Genomic DNA, 14,062 nt, shown 5'->3' with positions numbered 1-14,062 from the left:
TCCTCTGGGGCACAGATCACTTGCAAGGACCCGCTGGGTATGTCTCAATAAAACAAATCCCTGCCATTGCAGGGGCCTGAGCCATTGGTGGGCCCCTCGATCACTGGACTGCTGGCTCAGGTTTCCGTGGAAACCTCAGCAGCGTGGGGCACACAGCTGAGGTAAAATGGGACTGCTCTAAAAAACTGGAATCAGGACTCCTGGCTTCTGCCCCTACCACTGCCACTAACTGCCTGTGTGATCACTGGCAAGTCACTTAACATCACTCTGTGCCTCAGATTCCCCACCTTTAAATGGTCTTGGATTGTAATACTGTGAATGTACAGAGCCTTTCATCTGAGGACCCCAAAGCACTGTCACTAACCTCGTTTTACACATAGGGAAACTGAGGCCCAGAGAGGGGAAATTACTTGCCCAAGGTCACCCAGCTAGATGCTTACAGAGCTGGGAAAAGAACCCAGGAATCCTGACACCTTAGGCCATGGTCCTTTCCCAGAACCAGGAATTGAACCCAGGAGTCCTGACCCTAAATCGCCAGCATTAACCACTAGAACACTGACTGGCGAGGCCACATCTGGAGTACTGTGTCCAGTTTTGGGCCCCCCACTACAAAAAGGATGTGGACAAATTGGAGAGAGTCCAGCGGAGGGCAATGAAAATGATCGGGGGGTTGGGGCACATGACTTACGAGGAGAGGCTGAGGGAACTGGGCTTATTTAGTCTGCAGAAGAGAAGAGTGAGAGGGGATTTGATAGCAGCCTTCAACTACCTGAACAGGGGTTCCAAAGAGGATGAAGCTCGGCTGTTCTCAGTGGTGGCAGATGACAGAACAAGGAGTAATGGTCTCAAGTTGCAGTGGGAGAGGTCTAGGTTGGATATTAGGAAAACCTATTTCACTAGGAGGGTGGTGAAGCACTGGAATGGGTTCCCTAGGGAGGTGGTGGAATCTCCATCCTTAGTGGTTTTTAAGTTCCGGCTCGACACAGCCCTGTCTGGGATGATTTAGTTGGGGTTGTTCCTGCTCTGAGCAGGGGGTTGGAATTGATGACCTCCTGAGGTCCCTTCCAACCCTAATCTTCTATGATTCTATGAACACTCTCCCCTCCCAAAGATGGGAACAGTAGCTAGGAATCCTGGCTCCCGGGCTCTAACCCTTGGACTGCTGTGCTCTGCCAAGGATAATCCTTTCCTGACTGCTGTGGGGGCTGGGAGGCTTAATTCATTAGTGTCGTAAAGATGCTGGCGTGAAAGAAGCAGTCACAGTGCAAAGCATGTATGTATTATTGTTGTATTTATTATTAGCACCAGGTGTGCAGTTTCCATTCAGCGGGCAGTGTGCCGTCTGTCTGCCAAAGCTCCCGGTTGTAGGACGTTCAAATAATATCTGGTCTCCTGAGTTACCAAAACCTCTGCCTGATTTTTATCTTCAGGTTCTGGGATATTTTGACATCGTCTTCACCTCCGTGTTCACAGTTGAAATAGTCCTGAAGGTGAGTCACACCCCATCTTTCTGGAGACGGTGCATAATGGGGTGATGCCGTGAGGGGAGCTGCTGATCGGGGCAGAGCAGAGGCAGGCGTCAGCAGTGGCTGCAGTGAATGGGGAATCTTTGATTGAGGCTGCTGCACACAGACAGACACTGGGGTTTCGCTGGCCAGCCTGTGCCACTTACTGTTACCACTAGGACGGCCTCCTCCGTACAGCTGGTCAGAACATTTTCCTCAAACGTTTTTCGTTAGTTTCTCCAAAACTGAAATTTGTCATGAAATTGTGTTGATTCTGACAAAAATTCCTGCCAAAAAAAAGAGGTTTGGAAATGTTCAAAATGTTGTTTAGAATTTGTTGTCCTTTCTTTTTTCATGTTTACATTATTTCATACCATGGCAGGAGTAACAGCGCATAATAGGTTTCCATCAATACGAACTAGCAACTGCCATTAATGTACGCCCATAATATGCCCTATTACTGTGACATGTCATAATATAATAGAAATTAGGGCTGTCAATTAATCGCAGTTAACTCATGCGATTAAATAAAAAAATCACGATTAGTCGCAGTTTTAATCGCACTGTTAATCAATAGAATGCCACTTGAAATTTGTTAAATATTTGTGGATGTTTTTCTACATTTTTAAATATATTGATTTCAATTACAACACAGAATACAAAGTGTACAGTGCTCACTTTATATTATTTTTGATTACAGATATTTGCACTGTAAAAATGATAAATAAAAGAAATAGTATTTTTGAGTTCACCTCATACAAGTACTGGAGTGCAATCTCTTTATTGTGAAAATGCAACTTACAAATGTAGATTTTTTTGGTTCCATAATTGCATTCAAAAACAAAACAATGCAAAACTTTAGAGCAGGGGTGGCCAACCTGTGGCTCCGGAGCCACATGCAGCTCTTCAGGAGTTAATATGCGGCTCCTTGTATAGGCACCGACTCCAGGGCTGGAGCTACAGGCGCCAACTTTCCAATGTGCCCGGGGGGTGCTCACTGCTCAACCCCTGGCTCTGCCACAGGCCCTGACCCCACTCCACCCCTTCCCACCCCCTCCCCTGAGCCTGCCGTGCCCTCGTTCCTCCCCCTACCCCCCCCCCCGAGCCTCCTGCATGCCACGAAACAGCTGATTGGGAGGTGCGGGGAGGGAGGGGGAGGCGCTGATCGGCGGGGCTGCTGGTGGGCGGGAGGTGGGGGGGGAGCTGATGTGGGGCTGCTGACATATTACTGTGGCTCTTTGGCAATGTACATTGGTAAATTCTGGCTCCTTCTCAGGCTCAGGTTGGCCACCCTTGCTTTAGAGCAGTGGCTCTCAAACCTTTTTTACTGGTGACCCCTTTCACATAGGAAGCTTCTGAGTGTGACCCCCATTATAAATTAAGAACACTTTTTAATATATTTAACACCATTATAAATGCTGGAGGCAAAGCGGGGTTTGGGATGGAGGTTGACCGCTCACAACCCCCCATGTAATAACCTTGTGACCCCCTGAGAGGTCCCAAACCCCAGTTTGAGAACCCCTGCTTTAGAGCCTACAAGTCCACTCAATCCTACTTCTTGTTCAGCCAATCACTAAGACAAAAAAGGTTTCAAAGTAGCAGCCGTGTTAGTCTGTATCCGCAAAAAGAACAGGAGTACTTGTGGCACCTTAGAGACTAACAAATTTATTTCAGCATAAGCTTTCGTGGGCTACAGCTCACTTCTTCGGATGCATAGAATGGAACACACAGACAGAAGATATTTATACATACAGAGAACATGAAAAGGTGGAAGTACGCATACCAACTGTAAGAGGCCAATCAATTGAGATGAGCTATCAGCAGCAGCAGAAAAAAAACCTTTGAAGTGATAATCGAGATGACCCATAGAAGGTGTGAGGAGAACTTAACATGGGGAAAAAAAATTCAATTAGTGTAATGACCCAACCATTCCCAGTCTCTAAAGTTTGTTTACATTGATGGGAGATACTGCTGCCTGCTTCTTATTTACGTCACCAGAAAGTGAGAACAGGCGTTCACATGGCACTTTTGTAGCTGGCATTACAAAGTATTTACGTGCCAGATATGCTAAATATTCGTATGCCCCTTCATGCTTCGGCCACCATTCCAGAGGACAGGCTTCCATGCTGATGACGCTCGTTAAAAAAATAATGCATTAATAAAATTTGTGACTGAACTCCTTGGGGGAGAACTGTATGTCTCTGGCTCTGTTTTACCCGCATTCTGCCATATATCATGTTATAGCAGTCTCAGATGATGACCCAGCACATGTTGTTCATTTTAAGAACACTTTTGCTGCAGATTTGACAAAACGCAAAGAAGGTACCATGTGAGATTTCTAAAGATAGCTACAGCACTCAACCCAAGGTTTAAGAATCTGAAGTGCCTTCCAAAATCTGAGAGGGACAAGGTGTGGCACATGCTTTCGGAAGTCTTAAAAGTGCAATATTCTGATGCAAAAACTACAGAACCCGAACCACCAAAAAAGAAAATCAACCTTCTGCTAGTGGCATCTGACTCAGATTATGAAAATGAACATGTGTCGGTCCGCTCTGCTTTGGATTGTTATCAGTCAGAACCCGTCATCAGCACGGACGCATGTCCTCTGGAATGGTGGATGAAGCATGAAGGGACATATGAATCTTTAGCGCATCTGGCATGTAAATAACTAGTGACTCCGGCTACAACAGTGCCATGAGAACACCTGTTCTCACTTTCAGGTGATATTGTAAATAAGAAGCGGGCAGCATTAGCTCCTGCAAATGTAAACAAACTTGTTTGTCTGAGCGATTGGCTGAACAAGAAATAGGACTGAGTGGACTTGTAGGCTGTAAAGTTTTACATTGTTTTATTTTTGAATGCAGTTATTTTTTGTACATAATTCTACATTTTTAAGTTCAACTTTCATGATAAAGAGATTGCACTACAGTACTTGTATTGGGTGAATTGAAAAATACTATTTCATTTGTTTTTTACAGTGCAAGTATTTGTAATCAAAAATAAATATAAAGTGAGCAGTGTGCACTTTGTATTCTGTGTTGTAATTGAAATCAATATATTTGAAAATGTAGAAAACATCCAAAAATATTTAAAGAAATGGTATTCTATTATTGTTTAACAGCAAGATTAATCAATATTAATTTTTTTAATCGCGATTAATTTTTTTAATCGCTTGACAGCCCTAGTAGAAATATTATTTTAATATAGTTTATTTTAAAACTCTTTAAGGGCAGCTGCCACTTAGCATGGATTGAAACAGCTTCGCTTTTCTTTTAGATCAAAATGTCTCCTGTTTGTGTTGTAATGAAATAGTTTGACACTGGAGTTACAATGCAAACAGCAGACGTTTTGACCCAGAAGAGAAGAGAAGATGTTTCAATCAGTGCTAAGTAGCAGCTGCCCTTAACTGTTTTAAAAATGCACAGATTAATCCATTCCAAGGCCAGAAGGCACCATTACGATCATCTGGTTTGACCTACTATGTGACACAGACCATAGAACGTAGAGAATGCCTTTAGAAAAACATCCCCTCTTGATTTAAAAATTGTCAGTGGTGGAGTCTCCACCACGTCCCTGGGTAAATTGCTCCAATGATTAATTACCTTCACTGTAAACAATTTACACCTTCTTTCCAGTCTGAATTTGTCTAGTTTCAACTTCCAGCCATGGGACTATATTATGCCTTTCTCTGCTAGACTGAAGCACCCGTTATTAAATATTTAAAATAAAATCAATAGAATAATTAAACGATTATGTCATTTTACGACACCAGTAGTAGTAGTGTATGCCACAGACATGTCATTAAATAATAGAAAAATAAAAATATTAAACAAACAAAACAAAAAAGAAATAAAATAAAATAAAACAAAACAAAATTTCAGTGTTCCAGAACCAACATTTTTCAAAACTTCCATTTCATGGGATATTTTGAAAATATTTTTTTTGTTCCAATCGGGACCAAAACCAAATAATGATGTGTCGAAATTTCCCCCGAAACAGAAATGCCGAGTTTTGACCAGCTCTGCTCCTGAGTCCTGCCCTAGACAGAGCAGTCAGAGAAGGCCCTGCGGGCCGTGCTCTACTGTGGCCGGTTGGGCGCCCAGGGAAGCATTTGTTTAGTGGCTGTCAGCCCAGTTCCTAGGCCACAGGTGTCTGCGTGAGAAAAGCACCATCACAATTGGCAGCTGGGCCAAGAACGGGCTGTGGAGAATGAACTCCCTGGAGAGACTCCTGTGGGGTGGGGCTGAGGCTCGCTGGCTCGGTGGTACATGATAAGCTTCCTTTACTGTGCCTATTCTGTGGATCTAGAGAGGACTTAAGTGTCCAGGGCTCCAATCTGGCTTCTTTCATGAGCAGCAGTCACTAAAAAGAAAGAGGATCAGAGGTGATCTGCCCCGTTCCCATTAACTCCCCTCTGCTCCCCTTCAGATGACCGCATACGGTGCATTCCTTCACAAGGGGTCCTTCTGCCGGAACTACTTCAACATCCTGGATCTGCTGGTGGTTGCTGTCTCCCTCATCTCCATGGGAATTGAGTAAGCACCTGTTGTAGCAACAGGTCTGCCTGTTCAGCAGAGGATAGGGCCATCTGCTGTGCTGTCATCTACGTTGGCAATAGAGACGTAGGATGGGTTAGGCCATTGGTCTGTCTAGCCTAGAATCTCACCTCCAGCAATGACCAGTAACTGATGCTGCAGATGGTAGGGATGCACCTGGGCAGACGCAGGGCTATAGATGGAGGGTGGGGAGTAATTCCCTCCTGATCCCTGTGACAATCATCCTGTGCCCAGAAGCATGTGAGTTGGTTGATTCCCCTTGCATTAGCATTCATACACTATTCAGTGCCACAAAGTCATCCAGCCACGCTGTTGGGAGTAAGGAAATAAACAACCCCTGAGAATAGGGAGGAGAGGCTATGCCATGAATTGGATACGCAAGGATTTTGTGGGCAGGCACCCACTTCAATCTGGAATTGCCTTCCTCCTCCCCCAAGTTCCTTCAGGACTCCTGGGTTCTGTTCCTCACGGTGGGTGGGAATGTGGCCTAGGGGCTAGGGCTCAGGACAGGGATGTCAGCGATCCTGGGGGCTAGGCCCAACTCTGCTACTGATGTACTGTGCAGCCGCCTGCCCCTTACAGGAATGGTGGGAAGCCCCTTACTGGAAGTGCTGCCCTTGGGGAGCTCTGTCAAACTGGATTGCAATCCCCTCCTAGAACACATGACAGCCTGGCCCCGCCAGAGCATGCTCCCGGCCTGTCCTCCTGCCCCTGCCGCTCCGCACCCCCCGGCCTGCCCCCTGCAGCACACCGCCAGCCGGCCCCCCCAGCACGCCCCTTCCCGCTCTGTACCTCCCGGCCTGCCCCCCAAGCATGCCCCCCATACTGCCCCCTCCTGCCCCTGCCACTCCACACCCTCCAGCCTGTCCCCTGCAGCACACCACCAGCCTGCCCCCCAGCATGCCCCCTCCTGCCCCTGCTGCTCTGCAACCCCCAGCCTGCCCTCCAAGCATGTCCCCCAGCCTGCCCCCTCCAGCATGCCCCCTCCTCCCCTGCCTGTCCCCCCAGTCTGCCCCCTCCTGGCCCTGGCAGGTACAGCTCCCCTGCCCATGTTGGAGGGGCACAGGTGTTGGCTCTCCCCCGATGCATCGCTGCAGGCCGGTTTGGCTCCTGACAGTGTGTGAGGAGCTGATTTTTCTGGCCAGACCCCAAGCTGGCTGAGTCACCCCATCTCCCCCCGCCCTCCCCAGGTCCAGCGCCATCTCCGTGGTGAAAATCCTGAGGGTGCTGAGAGTCCTGCGGCCGCTGCGGGCCATTAACAGAGCGAAGGGGCTGAAGGTGAGAGCAAGGCGGGGACAAGGGCCCTCCATAGGGGGTGGACACGGCCCCCCTCAGATCTGCCACAGGAATCCAGGGCCTGCCAGATCATGGGCCATCTGAGCAGGATCCCAGGACTGCACGTCCCAGGGCTCAGGCCACCTGATTTCACTCTCACCCGGGTGTTTTGTTAGGTGTCTGTGGGCAGCTGGGAGGCAACCCACTGGTTTTGTACTAGTTCCCCTGGCTGCATCTGGAACAGCCGCTTCCCCTGCACACCAGTGTGGTGCCGGGTCCCCCGTCCGTGTCTGGGATGGACGCTTCCCCTGGTGTGGTGCTGGGTCCCCCATCCGTGTCTGGGACGGCCGCGTCCCCTGCACACCAGTGTGGTGCTGTGTCCCCCGTCCGTGTCTGGGATGGCCCCTTCCCCTGCACAAGGGCACGGCCGATACCCACAGCAGGTCGTGGTGCTGCAGGCCTGGCCCATCTCTGCATTGGCCTCTCTCTCTCTCTAGCATGTAGTCCAGTGCGTGTTCGTGGCCATCAAGACCATCAGCAACATTGTGATTGTCACCACCCTGCTGCAGTTCATGTTCGCCTGCATCGGGGTGCAGCTCTTCAAGGTGAGAGCCCCTCCCGGCCAGAACCCAGCGCTGGTATCCCCCAACCCTCCCTGTCCTGGGGAGAGCTGGGGTGGAGCTGAGCTCAGGGAAGCACCAGGAAGTGGCTCCCCTTCGTTTCTTTTAAGAGAGGGGATTCTCCCATGTCAGAAATTCAGAGGGAGGCCGAGGACCATCCCCGGCCATCCCCTTGGGGGTACCAGCACGCTGCAGGCAGAACAGGGCAGTGTATGCATAATCTGTGCCCAAGCAAGGCAGCCCCATGGCCCAGTGGGAGTCAGCCAATTTGGGGGTCTCTTCCCAGCTTTGGTGCTGACCAGCCAGGTAGCCTTGGGCCAGTCCCTTCCCCACCTGTGACTCGGTTTCCCCCGCCCACTCCAGCTCCCCACCGTGTTGCAGGATCACAGGTGTTTCCTCCTGACCACCCGTGGCACTGCAGGCAGGTCTGCGCTTGCGCTGTTGTGCGAATGGATGAGGTTGACGTGACTCTTTGGCTAGAAGTGCTACGGGTTGCTGCAGCAGTGGTCTGGCCTTCGGGCCCTGCAGGGCTCCTAGGGGTTGTTGGTGCTGCTGACTGCGCAGGGAGAGTTGAGGGCTGGCACATCTGGCTGGGCTCTAACCACCTCTAAGGAAAGGCCCAGCTGGGGTAGGGCCCAGACGCTCACGGCCGGCACTAACCAGCCCCCTTTCAGGCTGGAATGGGCCGTGGAGACGCTGCCCCCTGGGTCGGGGCCAAGCCGTGGGGTCATGTCAGGATGTACTGCAGTTGCCAGCAGCTGCCCTTGTCCTTGCTCCCCAGGTCTATCAGTCAGGCCCCCTGCGGTTCACAGTACAATCCCTGATTCTTCTGCTCTCTGCTTAAACCTAGGGGAAGTTTAGCAGCTGTACGGATCCAGCCAAGATGACAGAAGAGGAATGCAGGTAGGCGCCCCCTGTCGTCACTGCATGTACCTCACAGCCAGAGCGCAGGGACCGGGGGTGTCATTGCCTGAGGGGGGACTGGTGGGGAAGGCGAGGAACCAGTCCTGGTTTGTTGTCTCTTGTGCTCACAGCCTGCTCCCGGGAGCCTGCTGAGCAGAGGAGCCCAGGCGTGGGTCTCTATGCAGAGCAAAGCCTGCAGCACAGGGCAGTTTGCTCTAGGGGTCAGAGAGCCGATGGGAGTGTTGAATGGCCAGGACCAAGGAGGAGTTGGGCTCGTAAGCCAGAGGAAGGCCAGGCCAACGGTTAAGGCACTAGCAGGGTTGCCAGGTGTCCGGGTTTTGACCGGAACACCTGGTCGAAAAGGGACCCTGGTGGCTCCGGTCAGCACCACTGACCAGGCCATTAAAAGTCCAGTCAGCGGCACAGCAGGGATAAGTCAGCCGCGGCTTCTGGAAGCAGGAGCATGTCCCCTCTTTGGCTCCTATGTGTAGGGGCAGCCAGGGGGCTCCATACGCTGTCCCCGCCCCAAGTGCCAGCTCTGCAGCTCCCATTGGCCAGAAACTACAGCCAATGGGAGCTGCAGGGGGGGTGCCTGCGGACAGGGCAGCACGCAGAGCCACCTGGCCGCGCCTTCGCATAGGAGCCAGAGGGAGGACAAGCCACTGCTTCCGGGAGCTGCTTGAGGTAACCGCCGCCCAGAACCTGCACCCCTGACCCCATCTCACGCCCCAACCCCCTGCCCCAGCCCTGATCCCCCTCACGCCCTTGGCTCGGAGCACCCTCCTGCACCCCAAACCCCTCATCCCCAGCCCCACCCCAGAGTCTGCACCTCCACCCCCCAACCCCCTGCCCCAGCCCGGAGCCCCCTCGCGCACCCTGAACCCCTCATTTCTGGCCCCACTCCGGAACACACACACCCAGCCCAGAGCCCGTACCCCCTCCCACCCCCCAGTCCCCTGCCTCAGCCCGGAACCCCCTCCCATACTCCGAACCCCTCGGCTCCATCCCCCAGCCCGGAGCCCCTCCTACACCTCAAACCCCTCATTTTTGGCCCCACCCCAGAACCCGCATCCCCAGCCGGAGCCCTCACCCCCTCACGCATCCCAACCTCTTGCCCCAGCCTGGTGGAAATGAGGGAGTGAGTGAGGGTGGGGAGAGCGAATGACAGAGGGAGTGAGCGGGGAGCGGGGCCTGGGAGGCAGGGCAGGGCTGTTCAGTTTTGTGTGAGTAGAAAGTTGGCAACCCTAAGCCTGGGACTGGCTTGTGTTTTATGGAACGACCTGGAAAAGCTCTTTCAGGCCTTCTTCACTCATCATCAAAAGCAGGAGCAGAAGATGGCAGCCCCCAGGCATGGGTGGTGGGTATAAGAGGCCAGAGGGAGCTAAGCCTCCCCAAACAGATGGCCTGCTGCCTTTGGAGCGCACCGCTGCCAAAAGGGTGGGCACCCTGGCTGTGGTCCTGCCCGCACTCCACTTGAGCTCCCGCTCCCACTCATCCTCTTCCTGTCCCCAGTCTGCTTGCAGGGGAGCCTTGCGGGAGGGGGTGAAGAGACACACGCATGCACGAGGGGTGAGCGGCCGGAAGCCGGTGGGCAGGCAGGGGAACCGCAGGGGAGGGGCCGAAGAGGCGCAGGCGGGGATGAGTGGGGCAGGAGCTGGAGCAGGGGCGGGGCCATGGTCTGGGCACACGCAGCCTCCCCAAATGGAGGAGTCACGTGCCGCCCATATCCCCAGGTGTTATGTCACCTTTGCAGGTCCCCTTTCAGACACGCTAGTGGGTGAAGTACGTGTCTGGGTGTATAGGGGGCTGCCCTGGGGCATGAGTCTCCCTGGCTGTGGAAGGGCAGAGCTCATCCCGGACGGCAGGATTTGCCATGCATGAGGTGGGATTTGCCAAGCTGCTCCAGCCTGTAGATCCAGGCTGCCACCTGATCCCAGGTACTCCGGGGAGAGGCACCAAGGGTGGATCTTGGTGAGGCTGCTGGGCAGGTTGTAGACGGGTTGTAGCCCTGGCATCCACAGGTGATCCTTCCTCAGCACACCCTGATTGCATGACTGCCGATTCCTGTTATTGTCAGAACTCGCATACTCGGCCATGGTGCTTGTCGCGACCAGCACTGGCCTCTGGCTTCCTGCAGCTGTGAGTTCCCCAGGTTGATTTGGTGAGACAGTAACGTGCTCTGAGAAGCATGGAGTCTTCAGCAGGCAGGCACGTGTGTGTCATGGGCAAGGGGACTGGAGAGTTTCTGGGCCCAGTCCCCCGCTCGCTCACCCCTCGTCTGTAAATGCGCCGCTGCCTCCCGTTCCAGAGGCAACTTCATCGTGTACATGGACAGCGGCCCCAAGCAGCAAGAGCTGTACCCGCGCGAGTGGGTGCACAACGACTTCCACTTCGACAACGTCCTCTCAGCCATGATGTCGCTCTTCACCGTCTCCACCTTCGAGGGCTGGCCGCAGTGAGTCCGCTGGGGGGAGCACGCAGCATGGGGGCCGGGCACTGGGTCAGGCTGCACGGGGGGAGATCCCAGCACCCCACTGGCGCTGCTGCCTGGCTGGGGAATGCCATGTGAGGGGACTTCTCCCGAAGATGGAGAGAGGGGTCAGACCCCCCCCACCCCCGATCAGGGGCACAGAGGTGCCAGTGCAGTCAAAGGGGAAGCAGCTGTCTGGGATGTCCTGACCTCTCTGCCTTAGCTCAGCTGGACTGAGCCGCCCCCCCATGCAGCTCTCTACTCGCTACCCCCCCAGGCTGCTGTACAAGGCCATTGACACCCACACCGAGGACACGGGCCCCATCTACAACTACCGGGTGGAGATCGCCATCTTCTTCATCATCTACATCATCCTCATCGCCTTCTTCATGATGAACATCTTCGTCGGCTTTGTCATCGTCACCTTCCAGGAGCAGGGCGAGAGCGAATACAAGAACTGCGAGCTGGACAAGAACCAGGTACTCCCCGTGGAATCCCCCTCATGGAACCTCCCCCACCCTGCAGAGACCTCCCTCCGACCCCCCAGTCTCCTCCCACCCCAGCCCCCATGACCTGGGTAACTCTCGGTTCCAGGGATGCCCAGGCTCTGGGTGCGAGGAGCCAGTTGTACCAGAGCTAGGTGCCAGGGTCTGGACGTGGCTAAGCGTGCGGGATGAGTGCCAGCCGGACGAGAGCCGGGGTGCCCTAGCTGGGTGTGAACTAGGCAAGACCAAGGGACCCCAGGCAGGAGAGGCCGGGAGCCCAGGCACGAGGGTGTGTCCAAGCTGCAGAGTTGAAAGACGAGACCCCCTGTTCTTCTGTGCCTCTCTCTGTCTGCTCTCTGACACCTTCACCGACACATCCAGGCTTGGCCACCACACTGGGAGCCCAGGATGGTTCCCATAAGCCAGGCTGCACAGACCACTAACTTAGGGTTACCATATTTCCACAATCAAAAAAGAGGACACTGGGGGGGGGGGGAAGTCCCGCTCTAGCCCCGCCCTGCCCCCATCCACTCCAACCCACTTCCCACCCCCTGACTGCCCCCCTCAGAACCCCCAACCCCCCTCCCCGCTCCTTGTCCCCTGTCTGCCCCCTCCTGAGAACCCCCCACCCTAACTGCCCCTCTAGGACCCTACCTGTCCCCTGACTGCCCCGACCCTTATCCACATCCCCACCCCATATTCACACCCCCGCCCCCAGACAGACTCCCGGGACTCCCATGCCCTATCCAACTGCTCCCCGCCCCCTGACAGGACCCCCAGAACTCCCGACCCATCCAACCCCCTCTGCTCCCTGCCTGCCTCGACCCCTCTCCACACCCCTGCCCCCCGACAGTCCCCCCAGAATCCCCAACCCATCTAACCCCCCCTGCTCCCTGTCCCTGTCCCTGACTGTTCTAACCCCTCTCCACACCCCTGCCCCTCTGACAGCCCCCCCAGAACCCCCGACCCATCCAACCCTCCCCTCCGCTCCCTGTCCCCTGACTGCCCCCCTTACCGTGCCGCTCAGCTTAGAGCAGGTGTCTGGCTCCGCCCCGCCCGAGCGGCGTGCTGAGGCTGTGGAGGAGGGGGGGCAGCGGGGGAGGGGCTCTGGCCACCGCTGCCAGCCCCGCCGCCGCGTTCCCTCACAGGCGCACAGCCCCGCCCCCCAGCGTTGCCGGGCGGCGTGGTAAGGCTGCAGGGGATGGGGGGAGCTGGGAAGGGGCTTTGACTGCCGAGGCCCCAATGCGAGCGGCGCTCGGCCGCCCTGTCAGCCGCTTTTCGCTCTTTAAATAGCCGACCGGGGGAAATCCCGGACATTTTTAGATTTTTAGAAATCCCCCCCGGACGGCTATTTAAAGAGCGAAAAGCCGGACATGTCCGGGGAAACCTGGACATATGGTAACCCTACACTAACTAGTTGTGACGGAGCGAGACTCACCACCATGGCGCCTCCTGCTGGCCATTCTGGAATTAGCTCAAATCCTTCCACAGGGCGGCCTCCTCCGGTGGTGTCTCGCTCGCCGTTACTCCCGCTTTGCTGTCTCCACCACTCTGTGACCCGCGTTGCTCCCCGGCGTCCTCTTCTCTCCGCTGTCTCCCACCCCTTTCGGGGGGACTGGCAGTCTATAGTCCAGCCACTCGCCTCAGTGGCCTGCTGCAGTCACCAGTCTAGTCCCTTGCTCCAGGGGCAAACTGCAGTCTGTGTGGGCCACTTCCCTCAGGGCAAGTGGGGGGCAGCCCTAGCATGTTGTCTGCCCTTCCTCCGGGGCCTCAGTCTGGCAGCGGTCAGCCAGAAGCTCCTTCTGCTCTGCTACCCTGCCCAGCACTACTCTAGCCACGGTGCTCCTAGTCACCCAATCCTTCTCCCTAGCAGGCCAGGGAGAGACTGCCTTTTGCTCTGTTGAGCAGCCCTTTATATATGGCTTCTGCTGGCCCTGATTGGCCGCTGCAACAAGCCTCCTGATTGGCTCGCCTCTCTAATGGGAGGGTTCTGCGCAGGCTCCCTCTGGCCTGCTTTAATCCTTCCTCCCTGTGTGGGGCAGCCGCCCCACCACACTAGCGTATTGGCTATGTGGGAGCAGCACAGTATCGACCCTTTGAGCTGCAGTGGGGGCCTGCCCCAAGTCAGTAGGGTGACCAGACTTTCCCGATATTTAACTCTCTGTCCTGTGTCCCGACCGATGTATGATGGACATGAATCCTGCATGACAGTCGTGGCGGGAACTAGCACCACTGGGAATGCCGGAGG

At 54.5% G+C, this 14,062-nt stretch overlaps 1 pseudogene; it reads left to right on the top strand.

Moving 5' to 3' along the window:
- LOC135878768 (voltage-dependent L-type calcium channel subunit alpha-1S-like) overlaps nt 1–14,062 on the top strand; it is a 100,239-nt pseudogene that overhangs the window by 40,389 nt on the left and 45,788 nt on the right.

The sequence above is a fragment of the Emys orbicularis genome, chromosome 4 (genome assembly GCF_028017835.1).
Source record: "Emys orbicularis isolate rEmyOrb1 chromosome 4, rEmyOrb1.hap1, whole genome shotgun sequence".
Lineage (NCBI taxonomy): Eukaryota > Metazoa > Chordata > Testudines > Emydidae > Emys > Emys orbicularis.
The sequence above is the reverse complement of the archived record's forward strand: the minus strand, read 5'-3'. Positions and strand labels throughout refer to the sequence as shown.